At 40.3% G+C, this 18,386-nt stretch overlaps 1 protein-coding gene across 1 annotated transcript in view; it reads right to left on the bottom strand.

Moving 5' to 3' along the window:
- tmem132e (transmembrane protein 132E) overlaps positions 1-18,386 on the bottom strand; it is a 479,435-nt gene that overhangs the window by 448,188 nt on the left and 12,861 nt on the right. The gene's annotated exons all lie outside the window — the stretch shown is intronic.

The raw sequence follows: 18,386 nt of genomic DNA, 5'->3' as shown, positions 1-18,386 counted from the left end.
CGCTTTCCTCCAACTGAATCGAGGTCGGTAAGCAAATTTTGAGGTTACTGAATTTTTTTTTTTGTTGTGAGACTGCACAAGGGGTAGTTAGCCCACCCCCCACCCCCTAATTCATGTTGTTAAAGATGCACAGGGGTTGTCTGATGTTTATTTTTTTTACAAAAAAATTTTTTGCAACTTAATTGCACTGGCAGTCAAGGTCAAGTTGAGTGTATGTTCCTTATCCATTTTTGGGCATGTCAGTATTTGCTGTTGAGTGGAAAACTTGTATGTCTAAAACCATTTCTTTATTATTGTAAACATTGGAGAAAATACTTTTTATCTTTTTTTTTTTTAACTAAAACTGGACTAAAACTATCACATATAGAAATGACTAAAATGTGACTAAAACTAATAAGCATTTTTGTCCAAAAGACTAAGACTAAATCTAAAATGGCTGCCAAAAACAACACTGGTCTTAACAGCCATCTCTCAAAATACATGCAATTGCTTTAGATACATAAAATAAATAACTCTTCAAAACACATTTTACATTAAATATGCATACACTCTGCAAATAGATATGTGCAATGTGCAATTTGAAACATGGCTTCATTTCTTCTTCTTCTCCTTCCCACAGTAACTCATGAAAGGACGAGTTGGCCATCAAAAACTCTTTGACTTCACAGACTACCACTTACAGTCCTCGGTCTTATCTCCACACTGCAAGCCGAATACACACACTTGAGCTTAGAAACAAGTGAGAAGAAATCAATGAAGCAGCTCCAGGGACGAACAAGGTCCCGCCTTTTGCGTCTCTCATGGTGTTAATCTCGTGACTCAGACTTTTCCTTGATCTGCGCATCTTCAGAAGCCGCTACCTCAACTCAGGTCAGCTGTTTGTACTCTTAGATTAAAATAACTATTTTATCCTCATGGATGGAGAAGAGTTCAGTATAACCATAATCATCCAATTCACCTCAAACATACAACTGCTTAGAAACTCAGACTTTTGTCAGTTGTGTAGGCTTCAAATAATAAAGTAGGCTAACAATTCAGTTTAATTCACAGCTCACTGTTCTAAGCACGCAGCACTGTCACAGCTGAATATAAAATCTCTCTTCCTCTTTTTGGATAAAAATATGAAGGGAAATAAAAACTTTAAAGCTTCCCTTTCTAAACTGAAAACAAAACTTTTCCATTCATTAAGAAATCATGATATACTTAAAGTGGAAATATAAATATATAAATATAAATACAAAAGAGAAGATGATATAGCAGTTTTGAGAAGAATGTTTACGTGCATCAACACGCTACAAAGGCCAGCCAACAAAAACACACCAAGATAACTTCATCATTGAAGAAAAAGCTTAGCTGGATAAAAGGCACGAGGAGTTACTGTTTCATCAGCTCAACAGTCTGATTCGTTTGGTTTCACTACTTTTATTCACAGTTTGTATGCAGAGTGTATTTTATTTGTTGATCGTCACAATAAAGCTAAAACAAGTCAGCCAGATTTAAGAACAGGACAACTATTCTTGAAAAGGTTTCACCTCTCATCCAAGACTCCTTCACTTTTAACTGACTGCTAAAGAATCCAGGCACTTGAGCACGTTGAGGGTCATGAAGGTGGCGCCCGTTATGTGGATCATTTAGCAAGCACGCCATTACCCGAGACAGAGGAGGTCAAATGAAACATGTAGATTAAATAAAACATGAAAGCCCACTGACAAGGGATTCAGATCAATGTTATAGGGTCTTTTTTTTGCTGACAACTCAAAACGCTTTACGGTACAAGCTAGGTTCACGCATATCTGTAAAGACTCTTATTTCTATATGTGGTGAGATGAGACCACTGAGGAAGTGGGAGGTTCGTCATTTGGCAGAGAAGAACAGGAGCTTTGACTGTTTTCTGTCAGGCAGCCCATCTCCTCTGGTAATGTGTTGACATGACGTTCCTGACAAGCAGTGTCCTTCATGTGTGACATGCTGGTCCTCGAGTCGACCAAGTCTCGACTTGTGGAGCTGTGTTTACCGTGCACTTTTGGGTCATTTATGGCGCTTTTGCATTAGTCTCACTTCTCCCCGGTTCTACCTGCTATGGCCCCATTTTGCGCTTTCGCACTAGGGCTGAGACGGGTAAAGCCGCTCCAAGTCGATACTTTTTTCTGTAACCATTTCAGCCAGGTTCTTTGCGGGCTGAGAAGGGACTATTTCTGACGTCACCACCCTCCTCGCCACCGATTGGTCGGGGGGCGGGGCCGTCAGACGTTTGAATCAGGAAGCGGGAGTCAGAGCGAGGCGACTCGCGGCTCGCAGCGATTTTATTATAAAGCGCAAAACGTCTGTTTGGTGATCCAACTCTGAGGTGCAGATGTTCATAAACCTGGTGGCTGAGGAGAAAAAATGTAAAAAGGGATGTAGACGGGCTGTTTTACTCTCAGCCGCTCCCGGCTCCAGCTGATTTCTCATCAGCGCGACATGAACAAAGCGGTTGCGCAATCGAGTACGTCACAGCAGCTTCACCCAAACCTGCCCGCTTCTCCCCTGCAATGCGAAAACACACGGGTGGAACCGTGCCGTACCGCGCCGAGCGGAGCCGGGCTCAACCGATACTAGTGCAAAAGTGGCTTTTGGTTCTTTTATTTACATTCTGTGTCGTCCACGACACATTTAACAGCAATGTTCAGCTTGTGTTTGAGTACCATATCCTCACAGTGAACCACCAGTTTTGGATTGTAAAACCACAATGTGTATATATATATATATATATATATATATATATATATATATATATATATACTAGGGGTGTAACGATACACTAATCTCACGATACGGTACGATACACGATATTGAGGTCACGATAACGATACGATACGATATAGCAGTATTTTTTTAACAACCTTGAATGAGGTAGTCATGAGGAAATTGTCTTTTATTTGAAAGACACAAAATACAAAATAATGCTGTGCGTTTGCCCTATTGTTCCAGTTTGTAATGCTTTATAACTGTTTAAGTTTTAAAGAGAAAGCCAGGCCAACCATTTTCCACAAACTGAACTAAAAGTAAATGTCAGGTTTGCATTATGCATCTTCAGTTTCATACAAGTAAAAATATTTTGCCACAAACTGAATAGTTTCTCTCATGTATGATTTGACTTTTTTCTTTTCCAGAAATTTAACAACTAAAATTAAATAAATAAATACAAGTAAATAAATACATACAATTTTACATCATAAAAAAGATTGATTCATGCTCACCTTATAAGTGTAAGAGGAGATTTATTTTTGTTAAGAAGGTTATTTTGTTAATTCAGGGTTCATTATTTTATAAATATATTCTTTATATTCTGTAAATCAGGGACTATAATGACACTAGTCAGTTTATCTGTAGTGATTAGTATGTTTTAGATTGGGCGGAGTGATACAGCACTAGGTGCTGTGTTGATGTTCTAAAATCCTACGCTGTTGAGCGGACATTGAAGTACACTGGAACTTAGCAGAAGTTGTCCCGTGTTTATCCTACTCACCACCCCAAAAAGGTTTAATTTAATAAGGTAAGGCTTAACTCTACACCAGACTTACATAAGTAAAGGTTCAGACCTCAAAACGGGACTGCAAAATGGGACTAGTTTCTTCTGAGCGGAGGAAGATTTTGGTCCGCGCGGTCCGGTCGCGGTCGGATGCGCGTTACTAGTCAACACAATAGATTAATATTAATAATCCAATATCGCGATACAGTTTGTCACCTCCACGACACGTATTGTGACATTTTTGTATCGCGAAATTTCGTGGCACGATATATTGTTACACCCCTAATATATACACACACACACACACACACACACACACATATATATATACACACATACACATATATATACACATACTAGGGCTGGGCGATATATAGAGATTTTAATATATATCGATATATTTTCAAATGCGATATGGTATGAGACAATATCGTTTATATCGATTATTTAAAAACCTCAGGCAGCACGGTGGCTTAGTGGTTAGCACTGTTGCCTCACAGCAAGAAGGTTCCCGGTTCGACTCCCAGGCCCGGCAGGGGCCTTTCTGTGTGGAGTTTGCATGTTCTCCCCGTGCTTGCGTGGGTTTTCTCCGGGTACTCCGGCTTCCTCCCACAGTCCAAAAACATGCATATTAGGTCAATTGATGATTCTAAATTGCCCGTAGGTGTGAGCGTGAGTGTGGTTGTGAGCATGGTTTGTGTGTCTATATGTGGCCCTGTGATGGACTGGTGACCTGTCCAGGGTGTAACCCCTGCCTCTCACCTAAAATGAGCTGGGATAGGCTCCAGCAGACCCCCGTGACCCCGCAAGGGATAAAGCGGGTAAGATAATGAATGAATGAATGAATGAATGAATTTAAAAACCTTTTTTTTTTTTTTTTAGGATTTTGATTTAGCTTATTTTGTGACAAATTGAATTGGATGTTTTATTTGAGATTTGCACAAATGTTTTGTTATTTGCACAACTATCAACCTCAGTGGAAATGTCTGCCTGTTACTGTCTACATTGTATTAATTGCACAGTGTATTTTAATTTAATTGCTATGCAGGAAAGGGATATTTGTTTTATTTTATTCAAGAAGCATTTTTATTCTATATATGCAGGCAGTTTATTTTTATTTCATTTGTTTTATACATTTTGATATTGTGCAGACCTCTCTTAATAAAGATACCTGTGTGACATTTGGCACGAGGCTTTGTATTAAAACTGACTGCTTTTTTAAGGGTTTGCCTCAGAAAAAAATGAAGCTAACAGAGATGCTATGCTATAATGCTTTGGGGGAAACCCCAATTATGGCACGGAAAAAATATCGATATATATCGAGTATCGCCATTTAGCTAGAAAATATCGAGATATGACTTTTGGTCCATATCGCCCAGCCCTAATACATACACACATATATATATATATATATATATATATATATATATATATATATATATACATATACACACACACACACACACACACACACACACACACACACACACCTATATATATATATATATATATATATATATATATATATATATACACACACATACACACACACACACACATATATATACACACACACACATCTATATATATATACACACACACACACACACACACACACACACACACACACACACACACACACACACACAAAATTGTTGGGAAATGCAAAGTAACTACAAACTGCTAATTATTCTCCAATGATATTACTTTATATACCATTTTACACCAACACATAAACATTTTCTAATGACGGCAACCAACATTTAGCCTATAATTATTACCCTATTGGATAGGACTCTCATGAAAATTATTTCAATTAATTTAATCTAATAAAAAGTAGCAAAATTTAAAGGAAATATTGGAACAATCATCAATTTCCTGACGCTTTCCTATTTGGTCTGCCAGGCTTACAAGAAGAAATGCCACGTTGAAGTCAGAAGTAGCCTCTTAAGATTACATGGAGGAAATGGCCTTAACCTCATTTTCCTCCTCATATACATGAGTTTGAATATTATACTATCATGGAAAGCTCTCAAAGCTGGCACTTGATGAATCCCATCATGCATTTCAGAGAGAAATATGGGACCTGTGGGAGGTAATTAAAGTTGGCAGCCACAAACCCAGGTGCACTAATTAGTAGTTAATAAACATAATGAGATCATTTATTTCCGAGTGCATGTATGGAAGATGGCTCTCTCATTGCATGTAGCCATTACTGGCCCATTTTCTTTGTTCTCCATTTAAAATGTTTGAATAAAGAGATTTCGAAAGAGAATTCGTTGTAAATTCTGTCTCCGAGTCCATGCATTCATCTACATAGATCAAATAATCCCCCGTCCTCTTGTCAGTGCTGGATAGTATAAGAACCAAACTACATTTTATTTCCTGTATGTAAACACCACACACTGATGATCTGTGAAAACGAACCCCAACTGTCCCTGCAGGGGCTGGTGACCTACACATGACAGACTTCCCTGAAACATCATATTCCAACACTGCTCATGGCGAGTGGTCTCATCTGGAAGCCTCAGCCCATAAACCCACACTGGTACAAACACTGTTTTTAAGCTAAAAAACGCTGGTAAACAACAGCTGGAGCAAGAGGGCGACAGTTAGCTGGGTTTATTAGTCCATGAGCCAACAGATAACCGGTCAGATTTCATTTTTAATTTTTTATGGCCCACCATCACCCGGTAGCAGCCACATATCCTGTATTAGCTGATTTACTTCAGGGGTGATGAGGTGAAACCCTCCATCAGCTCTGGCCGACCGTTTCAGTTTCAAGATCACATGGCAGAGGGCAGCAGTTAAACTGAGATTTGTAATATTACAGAGGGGATCTGTGGTTTCAGGGTTGCAATCAGTGCACCACACAAATGCACTCAGATAACATCTGACAAAGTGTAAATAACACAATGTGACATATTCCTCTGGACACCAATCAGCATCCCTTCAGACGCAGCAGCGTGTAGAGCCCCACAAAGTTGTTATGCGTCTGTATCAACTATAAACTCCAGTGCTGTTGACAGGAAACACCGACTGAAAACAGTGTTTGACATTTCCACAGCAGGCCAGGATCTTTCAAAGTCCCACAAAGAAATCTGTTCTCGCTTCTTCACAAGCTTGAAAGTCGACTTTAAAAAAAAGATAACATTCCAAAACACAAATGGTTTTGTTACAGGTGCGTGTTGGTCCGTCAGTTTACTGAACTGAACACCAACTCCCAAAAATAAAGTCAAAGAGAAAGACATTAATGTTATTACATTCAAATCATTTAACAAACTGTCAGATGTGCACCGTTTTAACAGAAATACATGACGACCCACCCTGACCCGTTACCGCTAGTCTTCCCTCTGTCCTCATTTCAAGCTACAGTTTTGGGCGGTTCGGTTGACTTTGATCTACACGTTAAAATGAAAAATAAAAACCAGGAACTTGCCCAGACAATATAACCAGCTGTTATTCTTGGTAGCATTCTGCAAGACTTGCGTCCAGTAAAACTTCAGAGTTTGAAGAGGATGCATCTTCCTTTGAACATGACTGTCCATGCTGGGTAATGTAACTACCAGGAAACAATCAGGGAATAGTGTGTGCTGCTGATTTTCTGCTTCGTTCTACAACTGGAGGCACACAGTTGCTCAAGTCCTGCTCAAGACGCTGCTTTACATTCTGCAGCAACGTTGGAGAAGAAGGTCAGGTTTGTTGTGTTTGCAATCAGGGCTCATGCTTTCATGGCTTTCAACGAAGGAGGGGGTGCGTGGGATAGTACTGAGATATAAATCAGAGATAAAAAAAAAAAAAAAATGTAAGCATCCCACGATAACAAAACATGTGTACCAGTGCTGAGCCCAGGAGAGCCACAGTCAGATTTAACTCCAGAAAACAGGTGCGTATTTGTCTTAAATGTTCCTTTCCCTCATTTGCATCTTATTCCCTCCTGTTAGTCACTTCTAAGCGAAGCACAAGGGAGAAATGATATCACGAGGAAAAAGCTTTAGTAAAATGAGAGCTGGGTTTCTGATGACAGCAGCATAAAGAGGATTACAGACTTACACAAAGGGTGCTCTTATGTGCCCTGGCTCATGTCTCCTGCAGGCAACCTCCTCGATGGCTCCTTCACCTTTGCTCTTCAGAACAGCAATAAGGGGAATGAGACATCACTCATAATGGCAGACTGGAGCGATTTGTGGCTTTCCCAGGGAGGGAAGATCTGAAACACGGTAATGAGAACGCATGGGGAGCAACTAAGGGAGCAAAACATACCTCCCCGACGTTCACCTTGGATCCACCCAGGGGAACAATGCACAAGGTGACCACAAGCAGTGCCGTTGAGACTGCTATAAATTATATACCCCTGGAGATTGTTAGACATTGTAAACTCTAATTAAATTTTAAATATAATGGACTTGTGTGCCGAAGGTAGTCCATTAACTTGTACTGATGGTACATTTTCTACTTTTTATTGATTGTAAAAACTTAAACACAACCCTTTAACTCCCTAAACACTGGAAAGATGAAAGAAATTGCACAATCAACTCTTACTGAATTCAGACACCTCTGACCTGTAACCCGCTCGTTTATTATTTAAGATTGAAAAAACCTACATCTCCCAAGGGCCTAAATTACATTGTACTTCAATCCATACTTTAACAGTACATATAAAAAGACATTTAATTGCCCTGATGTGGACTTCATTAACATGGAGACTGCACATGGAGGCAAGCCACAGAGCATGAGAACCACCACACAAGAAACTGATTCTGATCACTCATACAGCCCATTAAATGCCTTCTTCAAGTTAGCCATCAGCCTTGGATGAACAATTCAATCAGACATCCCAACAGGGAGCCAAGCAGAGGCAGAAGAACTCCGGTAAGGTTGTGCAATCTAAACACAAACAATTATTATGATATAATATTACGGAGGTGAATACAGAAAACTTCTCAGGAGACAAGTACAACCTACTGCAGGGGTAACGCAGACTAAGACATATGTTAATGTTGCACTGCACAAGTATAGATCCTCAGTCATCCGGGTCACGGTAATTCACCACTGCTTAAATCAAGTCAACAAGACTCTTGAAAAGGAAGTAAGGTTGCCTCGGTTTAAGCCCCTGAGAGTTTTTAATCTTATTTTATTGATGAAGATATCAATAGAAATTCTATTATTCCAAATTTTAGCCACCCAGACCTCTCACTTCCACAGTGTGCTGCTTTCGATTGATTTTATTCCACAAGTCTTGCTGAAGTTTTGGAAATCTCATCCCACGAGTGAAACTTTTCTTGATGGGTTAGTTATAGAACATCAGACCCAGCCCAGAACTCGTTCTTTTTGTACCAATCAGACAGGATGTTTCACGTTTCTGTAAACAAGTTAAATGAGCTCTGAGTGATGTCACGTACGGTGTACATCGCTGGACCATTTGAGGACCCATTTCATTTTCTCAATAAATGCTTGGACAAATGATTGGCTTTATATTCATTGGACTACTATGGAAGAAGTTGAACTGTATCGTCTAAGTGCCTTTTGATGACGTGTTAGGATTTAGTATATAAATAAAGCTGAACTGAATTTGCAGACATGGCATCTCAAATAATTTCTATGCCTCTAAAACAAAAAAGACACAGGATATCTGAGTTTAAGCAGTTGCCTCCATGACGTTAAAGAAAAGAAGAGTAACAACATCCTGCCATTGAACTCTGACAAGATTTGTATCTTGTAACTGGACCTCAGAAAATAAATCATCCCCTCTGCCAGTTTTCTTGAGAACAACTTTAGGATGGTCACAAGGAAGCTTGGTTTCTGGATTTATAATAACTTAAGTAGTGATGTTCCAGTAAGAGTTGTTCCCTTTCCAATACCTGGGCTTTGGTAATCCATTTGGTACAAGTTGCTGACGTGGTGGTGAGTGTTTCTAATTAGGGCTGGGCGATATATCGAGGATAGCCGATGTATCTCGGCTTCTACTCTGTGCGATGTACAAAATGACTCTATCGTGCATATTCAAATATAAATTTTCACGCATTTTGCTTTTAGCCGCGGGCATTAAATTACAGGCTTTTCTCACTCTCTCGTCTCGTCTCTCCTTCTCTGAGACATAAAACAAGCGCACCCTGTTACACATGTCAGTCACGTGCTGTCGTGTGTGCATTATCATTGGCCCCCGACCAGCTGCAGGTGTCGGCGCTGCTGTCCGGGACCGGCGCTCACTTCCCCGCTTTAACTTTAACTTTAACTTTAACTTAACTTTCCCAAACTCGGCCTGTTTGCGCCGTGAGCTCATCTGCGCGGTTGCTACGTGCGGCGGACTCTTTTCAAAGCTAACTGGTTTAGTAAAGACGGGAGGGGAATGGGGATGTTTTCTCCTCGCACGACGCGAACGGCTCTCTCCGAGCCGAGGAGCCGCTTAGCGCTAGCCTTTAGGCTGATTTATGGTCCCGCGTTACACCAACGCAGAGCACACGGCGTAAGTGCGCGTCGCCGCGTACCCTACGCCGTAGGTTCTGCGTCGTTTTAACGCGGAACCATAATTCAGGCTTTTTCTTCCAGAGCTGAGAAACGTCACCTAGTGTTGCTTAAATGTGGCCACATGAAATCAATCACTATCATTGAAACAAAGTCAAACAAGACTATATGACGTCATATTTCTAACAATAAGTGAAAGTGATGCAAAGTAAAGGAGGAGAGGATGAAACATTGCAGTCCCTGCACCTACAATTTAATATAAAAGGTGCTCTAAAGGCCCTCCTGCTCAGAGCAGCTCATCCAGGTAAAACCTGGTAAAACCTGCTCATCCTGGTAAAACCAGGACCAGAACATGTACTTAGCAGATGTTCTTCAGACGGGGAGTCAGAGAGATGCAACGTGCACTTTCTATTTTGAAATTACACTTTTTATGTTTGTGCCACTCACTGCTTAGTAACTGTTTAATAAATACAGTTTTGGTAAATTTGACTTATTCCCCCTTTTTGCATGAAAGTTTAAAATGAGCATATATTAATGCAGTATGAACAAGAATGTTTTAATGTAGACGTATAGAATCATCATACTGGTGTGATTGTAGCATCAAAGTGTTAATTCAAGGCTAAGGCAAAATATCGAGATATATATCGTGTATCGCGACATGGCCTAAAAATATCGAGATATTAATAAAAGGCCATATCGCCCAGCCCTATTTCTAATGCAGAATCAACACTAAAATAAATATAATAGCACAATAAAGATGGACCATTCCTTTATATCAGAAATCTTGATAAAATCTGGCAGATTTGACCTGTTTTAGGTGCTTTTACGTTCTAAGTGTTGGGATTAGTGTAATAGCCTGTTGACCAGTGTAAGGGAAAAAGCCCTCTCCAGATTTCAGATGGCAGAAAACCAGAACCAGGAGGTAAGATCACATCAGTCCAGATTCAGCTGCTCTTCAGTGGCTCCGTGAATGTTTCAGGATTGATTTCAAGATTCTACTTTTTACTTTAAAAAAGTCTGTGGTACATGTGTGGTGCTTAGGTGCCGTATGTGCAGCCAGGCAGGCCATGACTGTGACAGTTGGCCAGAGGAAATCAGGTCATCAAGTCAGTCATCTCTTAAATCCCTTCTTAAAACATACTTTTATTCGTGATCCTTTCCTGATTTTACGTGACCTTTATTCATCTAGGCGCTTTGTGGTTTGCTGTAACCTTTTAATCAGCCACAAAAACTATTCTGAAGGGTTCCACATTGTTGATCGTCTAATAAAAAAAATGTTCAACTAAAAATCCAGTGTTCATGTGATAGCCTCGTAGGCTACACTCAAAGCAATCTCTGATTGGTTAAGATGAAGGCACAACGGGAGCCGTATATTACATTGCTGTGCTGCACTCTAAAAATCAAAGCTCCTAAATCAAAATAAGTGATGTCACTAAGATTAAAAATCTGCAGCTTCTTTGCAGGGAAGAGTTGGAACAGATGGTTAACAGAAGAGGGAAAGCTCCCGAGAGAGACGTCCTGCAGATGCACATACTGTAAGCATTCATATTATTTGTCAATTTGCATTTAGCAAATAATTAAACTAATTTACATATGTGATGGAGTGATGTCACGGTTGGGTTAAAGCTGTTTCCACCATGCATCTCTGGCTCAACATAGAGCACTAGATGTTCCTCTTCCTGTCATCAAATACAGTACATGGGTAGTGTTTGGGATTTGGAGGCAAATGACTAAACAGCTGGAAAACATCCAGGGGCAACACAACCCCTATAAATATGAACTAAGTCACAATTGTGTCAAACGCAGTACCAGTCCTTTACATAGAAGCCAAAGCGCAGGAACTGCTTGTTTTCTGACTGAAGGTTAGTCATAAAGCTTCTCAGTTGAAATGGTCCACGCGTCGTCCTACAAGTCTCTTAGGGGCAGAAGGTTTCCCCGACTTCTATGAAACCTCTGTTTGTGGCATCATTTGACGAATATGTCAGCCTACGTGCTCAATGTCATCCAATGCTGGATGACATTTTTCCCCTCATAGGTCCAGCACGCACGCACGCACGCACTCGGAAAATACAAGATTTATGATTTATAAAGAGTTAATAACTGGGCATTCACAAAGTGTTGAGTCAGCTATTAAGGAGGGCCCAAATCCACGATCCTGGTGTAATCCAGAAGAATCCCTCCCGAGATCAAACTTTAATCCTCATTACAAGTGTGGCTGTCGTGATGAGTTCGCTTGGTCACTTCCTCCAGGATACACTATTTGCTCGGATAACAGCCTCACTGTGGGCATGTTGGGGCAAAGGCACCAGAGTACCACCATGAAGAATGACTTCCTCAACAGCACCGATCGTACCGGTGCAATTGTGAGGCTGTTTTGCTCCCTCAGTTTGCACCTTGTTTGATTTCCCCAGGGGGGTGGAAGTGCTCGTTTCAGGGAGTTGGAACTCCCATCATTCATTCTCGATCATGCTGTCAGGTCCCCACACATCTCAACACAACAATGAGGCGGGCTCATACGGTTGCCACTTGCAACTCGGCCGGATTTTGGATCAGAATTTATAAGACTGACCTCGTGCACACACGTAAAACCATTTTCCAGCGCGCGTCCCACGAGAGGAAGAAGAGGAGACTCAACACATGATCCTGTTGTTTAGTTGTGTGTCACTGGTTTCAAACTAACCTGCTATCCTGTAAACACACAACATCCCACAGCATCATATCTCTGGCTGTAGATGATAATATACTTGTGATGTAGATTAAAGTTGTATTCAATTAAATTTTCTCCCAACTAGGGCTGTTCGATTTTGCCCAAAAATAAAATCTCGATTTTTTTCTCTCAAAATCCGATTACGATTATTTTGTGAATTGATAAAAGGCAAAGAAATGATTTCAAATATGCTGTTTTTTTATTGAACATTTGCCCCATTGGGCTTTAAGTGCAAACTTTGCTCTTATTAAACCAAAAATGAATGAATAAAGTGCAAAACTCTGTCAAATAAGTTGAAAAAAAGTTTTAAAAAATATAATAAAATATAAAGTTTTTTCTCTGAAAAAAAAAAATCAGCAAATCAGCACTTGCAAACATACAGTAAGTTATATTTCCAATTAAATAAAACAAGACATTTTCTAATTAAACTAAACTGGGTCTTTGCATGCTAAATAATAATGCAACCCATGAAGGAGGTAGAGGTGTGTAATGTCAGTCATTACATTTGCTATTCACATTTGCAAGTTTTTTGCAAGGAACACAAGCCGGTCTACCGCATCTGGCTTGAGGGATGCCCGGTGGCATGTTACAACGCCCCCTCCTACACTAAAGAGCCTCTCCGATGGGGCACTTGTCGCAGGTATTGAGAGGTATTTCCATCAATCATTAATATGGTATCAATCATTAATATGTGTGCAGACAAGGTAAAAAAAAAAAAAAAATGTAAAAGGTGAAAAATCGATTTTACGATTTTCACGTTTTAACATCGTTCTAATTACATAATCGCGATAACGATTTAAAATCGATTAATCGAACAGCCCTACTCCCAACACTCTTAATTTTTCTTCTTGATCAAATGTAAATTGTCTGCACTTAGACAGCAGCTTTTTCCTTTATTTTTAGGTTCTCCAAAAGCACTTCGCACGTGACGTCACGCTTTGCTTCAACAAAGGCCAATATATCAGCGGCTATGTGGAGGTTCAATCTTACACTTGGGGGGGTCATCACAAAACATCCAATATGACCACACAGATGACGATTTACAGTTTTACCGAAGCCTGAGGTCATTTTGATGCTTCCTACTCATTTTCCGCTGTTTTAGAGCCCAAATTTCATTTCGGCCTGCACCTTTGATCGCAGATAACGTATAAGTAAGATGTGAGGGAGAAACAGCCAGCTGGTTCTGGCATCTTGGTAATGATCAGGCCCCAAAAATGCTCTCCTGCGGTATTAATACACGAGCAGCTTTTTATTATCTACAAGGAGTCGTTCATGAAGTCTCTTCAATCTCTTTCTGCAGACACCATCCCACAATGGCCTCACCCACAATGACCTCTCATTCGGCGCTCCGCTCTGTTCATGACCCCAGAAAGTAGGGGTTTTTAACACCACACGGCCCAAAGGTTAGAAAAAATATCATAAAAGGAGCCATACTGAAACTCCAAAAATCAATATTTGCACTTTTATTTGTAACCTGAAAAGCAAGAAGAGCCCAGTTTGCCCTCTAAAATAATCAATTGGTTGCCGGCGAGTGAATGAAAACATATTTACTCAAATGCTAGATGTTGGTAGGAAAAGAAGAAAAACGGCTTAAGATTGTAACCTCCTTGCAAATGGCGAGAGCGGTTTCATCCACGTCATCTCCTCCAACTGCAATCGGTAGATCCGAGGATGCACAGCATGCAAACATATGCTGCAGCAACCAACCCCCGGGGCAATTAGCGCTGCTCAGAAATGCAACTACGTGTAACAGACGGACAGCCATATGAACGGATGGATCGACAATAGGAGGACAGATCAGGGTCGGTTCATATCACGCCCGGTTTCATTCTGCAGACCCCAGAAAAACATTCAAACTGTCCTCAATTTTATTCTTTCTTTTAAACAAATTTTAAAAAATGACATTACTTTGGGAAACTTGGAAATGCTTTACTTTACTTATGTCCCTTTAACTCTCAGAGGAAATACAAAAAGCTCCACTTAATTTGCATTTTAACTTCAAAGACTTTCATAAATACAGTACAATTCTTTGTTACACTTTCTATACTCTTTAGAAATAGAACAGAAACTTTTAAATCACATCTGATAAATGTTTTCCAGGAGGGAAAAGATAGCTGCTTTTCCTTCCATTTATGTGGTTAATTTCGATCACGGCACCAAGCAGACTGTTTAGAGATTATTTCCTGAATTACATCATCAGTCCAGACAATAATCAGCTGATGAAACCGTGCTCCTCATGATGAAATGCAGCCAAATATATGAAAGCTGAACTTCATCTTCTTCAGTCGTACCACTGAAATACAACTCCAGATTTTAGATTACTGTACAAATTAAAGATACTGGCGTGAGGAACAAATGTTTCTACAGCACTTTCAGTGGTGTAACTCGGGTATTCTACTGGCACATCAAAGGTTGGGTATGTCATTTCTAGGAGTCAATTTTATTGATATGTAAAACAAAAAACAACAACAAAAACACAGAAACCCAGTCAAGGAACGAGTTTCAGCAGGAGAGAGAAACATGAAATTTGCATGATGAGAAGAGTTATCTTTTATAAACGTCATGGTGTTCCACAAGAGTAGAAATAATAAAGCATCTTTTTATTCTAATAAATGTTAAAAGTACTTTTAAAAAAAGAAAAAAAAAATGGGATATTGTTGGATTATGGCCAAAAATACGATTTGTGACATACAAATATGAGTCTATTCGATATGAAGTTTTCATATATACTTCATATACTGTATTTATATTTCATATAATATATATATATATATATATATTTCATATTTGCCAGCTTTAAGGAAGCATCGTCTCAAGTCCTCACTATCAGCAGTACCTACCCAGGTCCAGTCCAGGTGGATTCTTACGAAAATTAATTGATGTATTTGTTTTCATCACAAAGTCACATATCAACATCTCTGAAAGTAGATCACGGAGCTGAAACTGGCACCACAGCAGAGGTAACAAAAATAGTGTATAAAATCACCTCAGAAGACAAAGAGTGTGTGTGTGTGTGTGTGTGTGTGTGTGTGTGTGTGTGTGTGTGTGTGTGTGTGTGTGTGTGTGTGTGTGTGTGTGTGTGTGATCTGAAAGCATCCAGTCGATGAAACACAAACTAATAACTGGAACAAACAGCTCATGCAGGGTCCTCACTCTGTGGAAAAGAGGAGGATGAAGGACTTTGATTAAAACCAGTAAAAGTAGTTTTTATTTCTGTAAAACGACCCTGCTGGCAGATTTGTATTAGCCGTTTGGGTTTTTGAATAAGGCTTACCACAAAACGTTTAAATTATCAAATGACTCATTAAAAGTTACCTCATAGCGTTGACTGTACAAGATTCCTAAAGAGAGCTCTGCCACATTGTTCAGTGTCTCAGGTAATAAACACACACTGTTCACTAAGAGTCGTCTGTTCCAGCTCTCCGTGTGCTGGACTGGAGCAGGACTTCTCCAGAGGCAGGCCCTGTGTCAGCTCAACATCATCAGAAGTTCATACAAGTGAACCAGCAAAGGACTCTCTTCAAGCCCGTCATGGTCCAGCGTTCCATCTCTGCTCAACTAAAGGTGGTGAACTCTGTTACCACCCGCCCAGAAGAGCATCAGAAACGTCCTGATCGCTGCACAGACTTCACAGATAACTCAACTATGTACTCTTCTGTATACTAAAGGCCATCTGTGCTCACGATTCAGCTCGGCTGAAACTGGGTCACGCAACAGGACAATGCTCCTAAACACACCAGAAACACTACCCCAGAGCGGCTTTAAAGAGGAAGGACACAAGGTCCGGCTATGGTCTCGTACAAGTCCTGACTGAACTAAATGCCCCGAATGTCCATGATGTGAAACAACTTTGTAAAGAGCAGAACAAAATTCTTCCAAACCAACGTCCTGCAGAAAACAGCTCTGCACTCACACACAGGTCCAGATCTCATCTTTTCACTCTGCAAAACCTAGATTTCAAAGAGGGAGCAGACTTTAAATGCTTCCCTGCACATTCACGTTTTAGCAAAGCAAACCTCCACAATGCAGCAGAATAGATCTCACGTATCTCAGAATGACTGAAGTCTGCGTAAAACTTAATTGTGCGAGTCCTCGTCTGCTGCTGCTGATAGGCTTGTGCTTTCACATGTAGGCCAAACTCTCCTCCCTCACGTCCTCGGAGATCTCTATGACTAATTCATTACTCTGAGCCTCTTTAAGGTTGGCACTCAAAAAGCTGTGTGATCACCCAGAGCAGATACAGAGAATGTAGAACTTTATTATTCTTAGTCCAATTTACCAATCTGTTTCCCCCAACTGTGAAAATCACATATGCTGCCCGGCGTCAGCCGATAGGAAAAACAAGAACACTGGTCCCGTTAACTATGATGAGGGTACGGTGCACCCCGAAGCTCGTCTGGGTCTATGGGCTCTCAAGGCTGACTACACATGATGAAAAGATGTCACATGTGTCTATGCTTTAATTCATTTACTCCATTTGTTACAATTGCCTTTTCAAAGTCAATTAATTACAAACAAAAGTGCTGTGTTGCGTTATCCAAAAGGGAAACAAAGTTTCCTTGCTCCGTGGCATGCAAACAGAATCTACATGAGCCTGATGGGATTTTAATCAATATCAGTGACTTATTGATTACTTGGAGTGCAGCCAAGACTTTTGGCTTCCAAAAACCTTCCATCCTCTTATCACGCCCCCCCCCCCTCCGACCCCTCACCTGCAGGACTGGAAACACTTCAATAAGTTCAGTTAATACGATGAGTATCCACCATGTCGGCACATTTTTAATGGACAAAAAAGTCCAAAAACAGAAATCAACAACAACAGCTAAAAATAGCTGTTGTTGTTGATTTCTGTTTTTGTGTAGGAATACGAGCGCATTAACTTCACCGACCTTTAACCTGGTAGTGTGTGTGTGGGGGGGGTTGGGGGTCCATCATGTGTGGTGCATGTTTGCTGCAGGAATTTTATCATTATAGGCTGGACAAAAGAAGCAAAAGTGAATTTAGCATCCGACAACGCCTTAACAATACATCCTGACTCGTCATTTCAAAGAGCTTCAATACGACGTGCATCACAGCTGCATCATGGGTCTATTGTTTTGCAACAAACCAACATGATGTTTAATTTATGTCAGAAGAACACTAAACGTTTTATAGATCACTCTTTTATACATCATCACCGCTCTGGCTCTTCCAGCAAGCCTCCTCTGCCCTCTGGGTGCTTCCCAGGAATTGTGGCATGCTTCAAGATGTTTCTGGGTCACAGACATGAGGACGAAGGAGTCAAAGAAGCCTGAATTACATGAACAAGAGAATTCTAGTTTATGAATCACACGCTAAAAGGCAGGCTGTTTATAATTATTAACATTTTAGACAATGTGCCTCTTTAAAGATCAGTTTCTCTAATAAGCTGCTAATTCGTGCAAAGGCTGGATGACAACAAGGAATGTGGTTCAGGTCCACCTGTCCCAAGTCTGCACGCGAGAAGCTATTCCTATATCCAAACATATTCTGATTAAACATCACAAATCATCTAGAGCTCTATTAAAAAGGCACACTGTTGCACTACACACACACACAGATCTGATGTGGCACCCCTCCGCTACAGTATGGATTTGCATAATTTCCATATTCACTAATTAGTATATTTTCTGGTGAATTAAACGAAAGCCAAATCTATTCAGTTCTCATTTTTGCAAAGTGCAC

Source organism: Cololabis saira, chromosome 14 (assembly GCF_033807715.1).
Source record: "Cololabis saira isolate AMF1-May2022 chromosome 14, fColSai1.1, whole genome shotgun sequence".
Lineage (NCBI taxonomy): Eukaryota > Metazoa > Chordata > Actinopteri > Beloniformes > Belonidae > Cololabis > Cololabis saira.
Note: the sequence above shows the minus strand (reverse complement) of the source record. Positions and strands in the feature narration are given on the sequence as shown.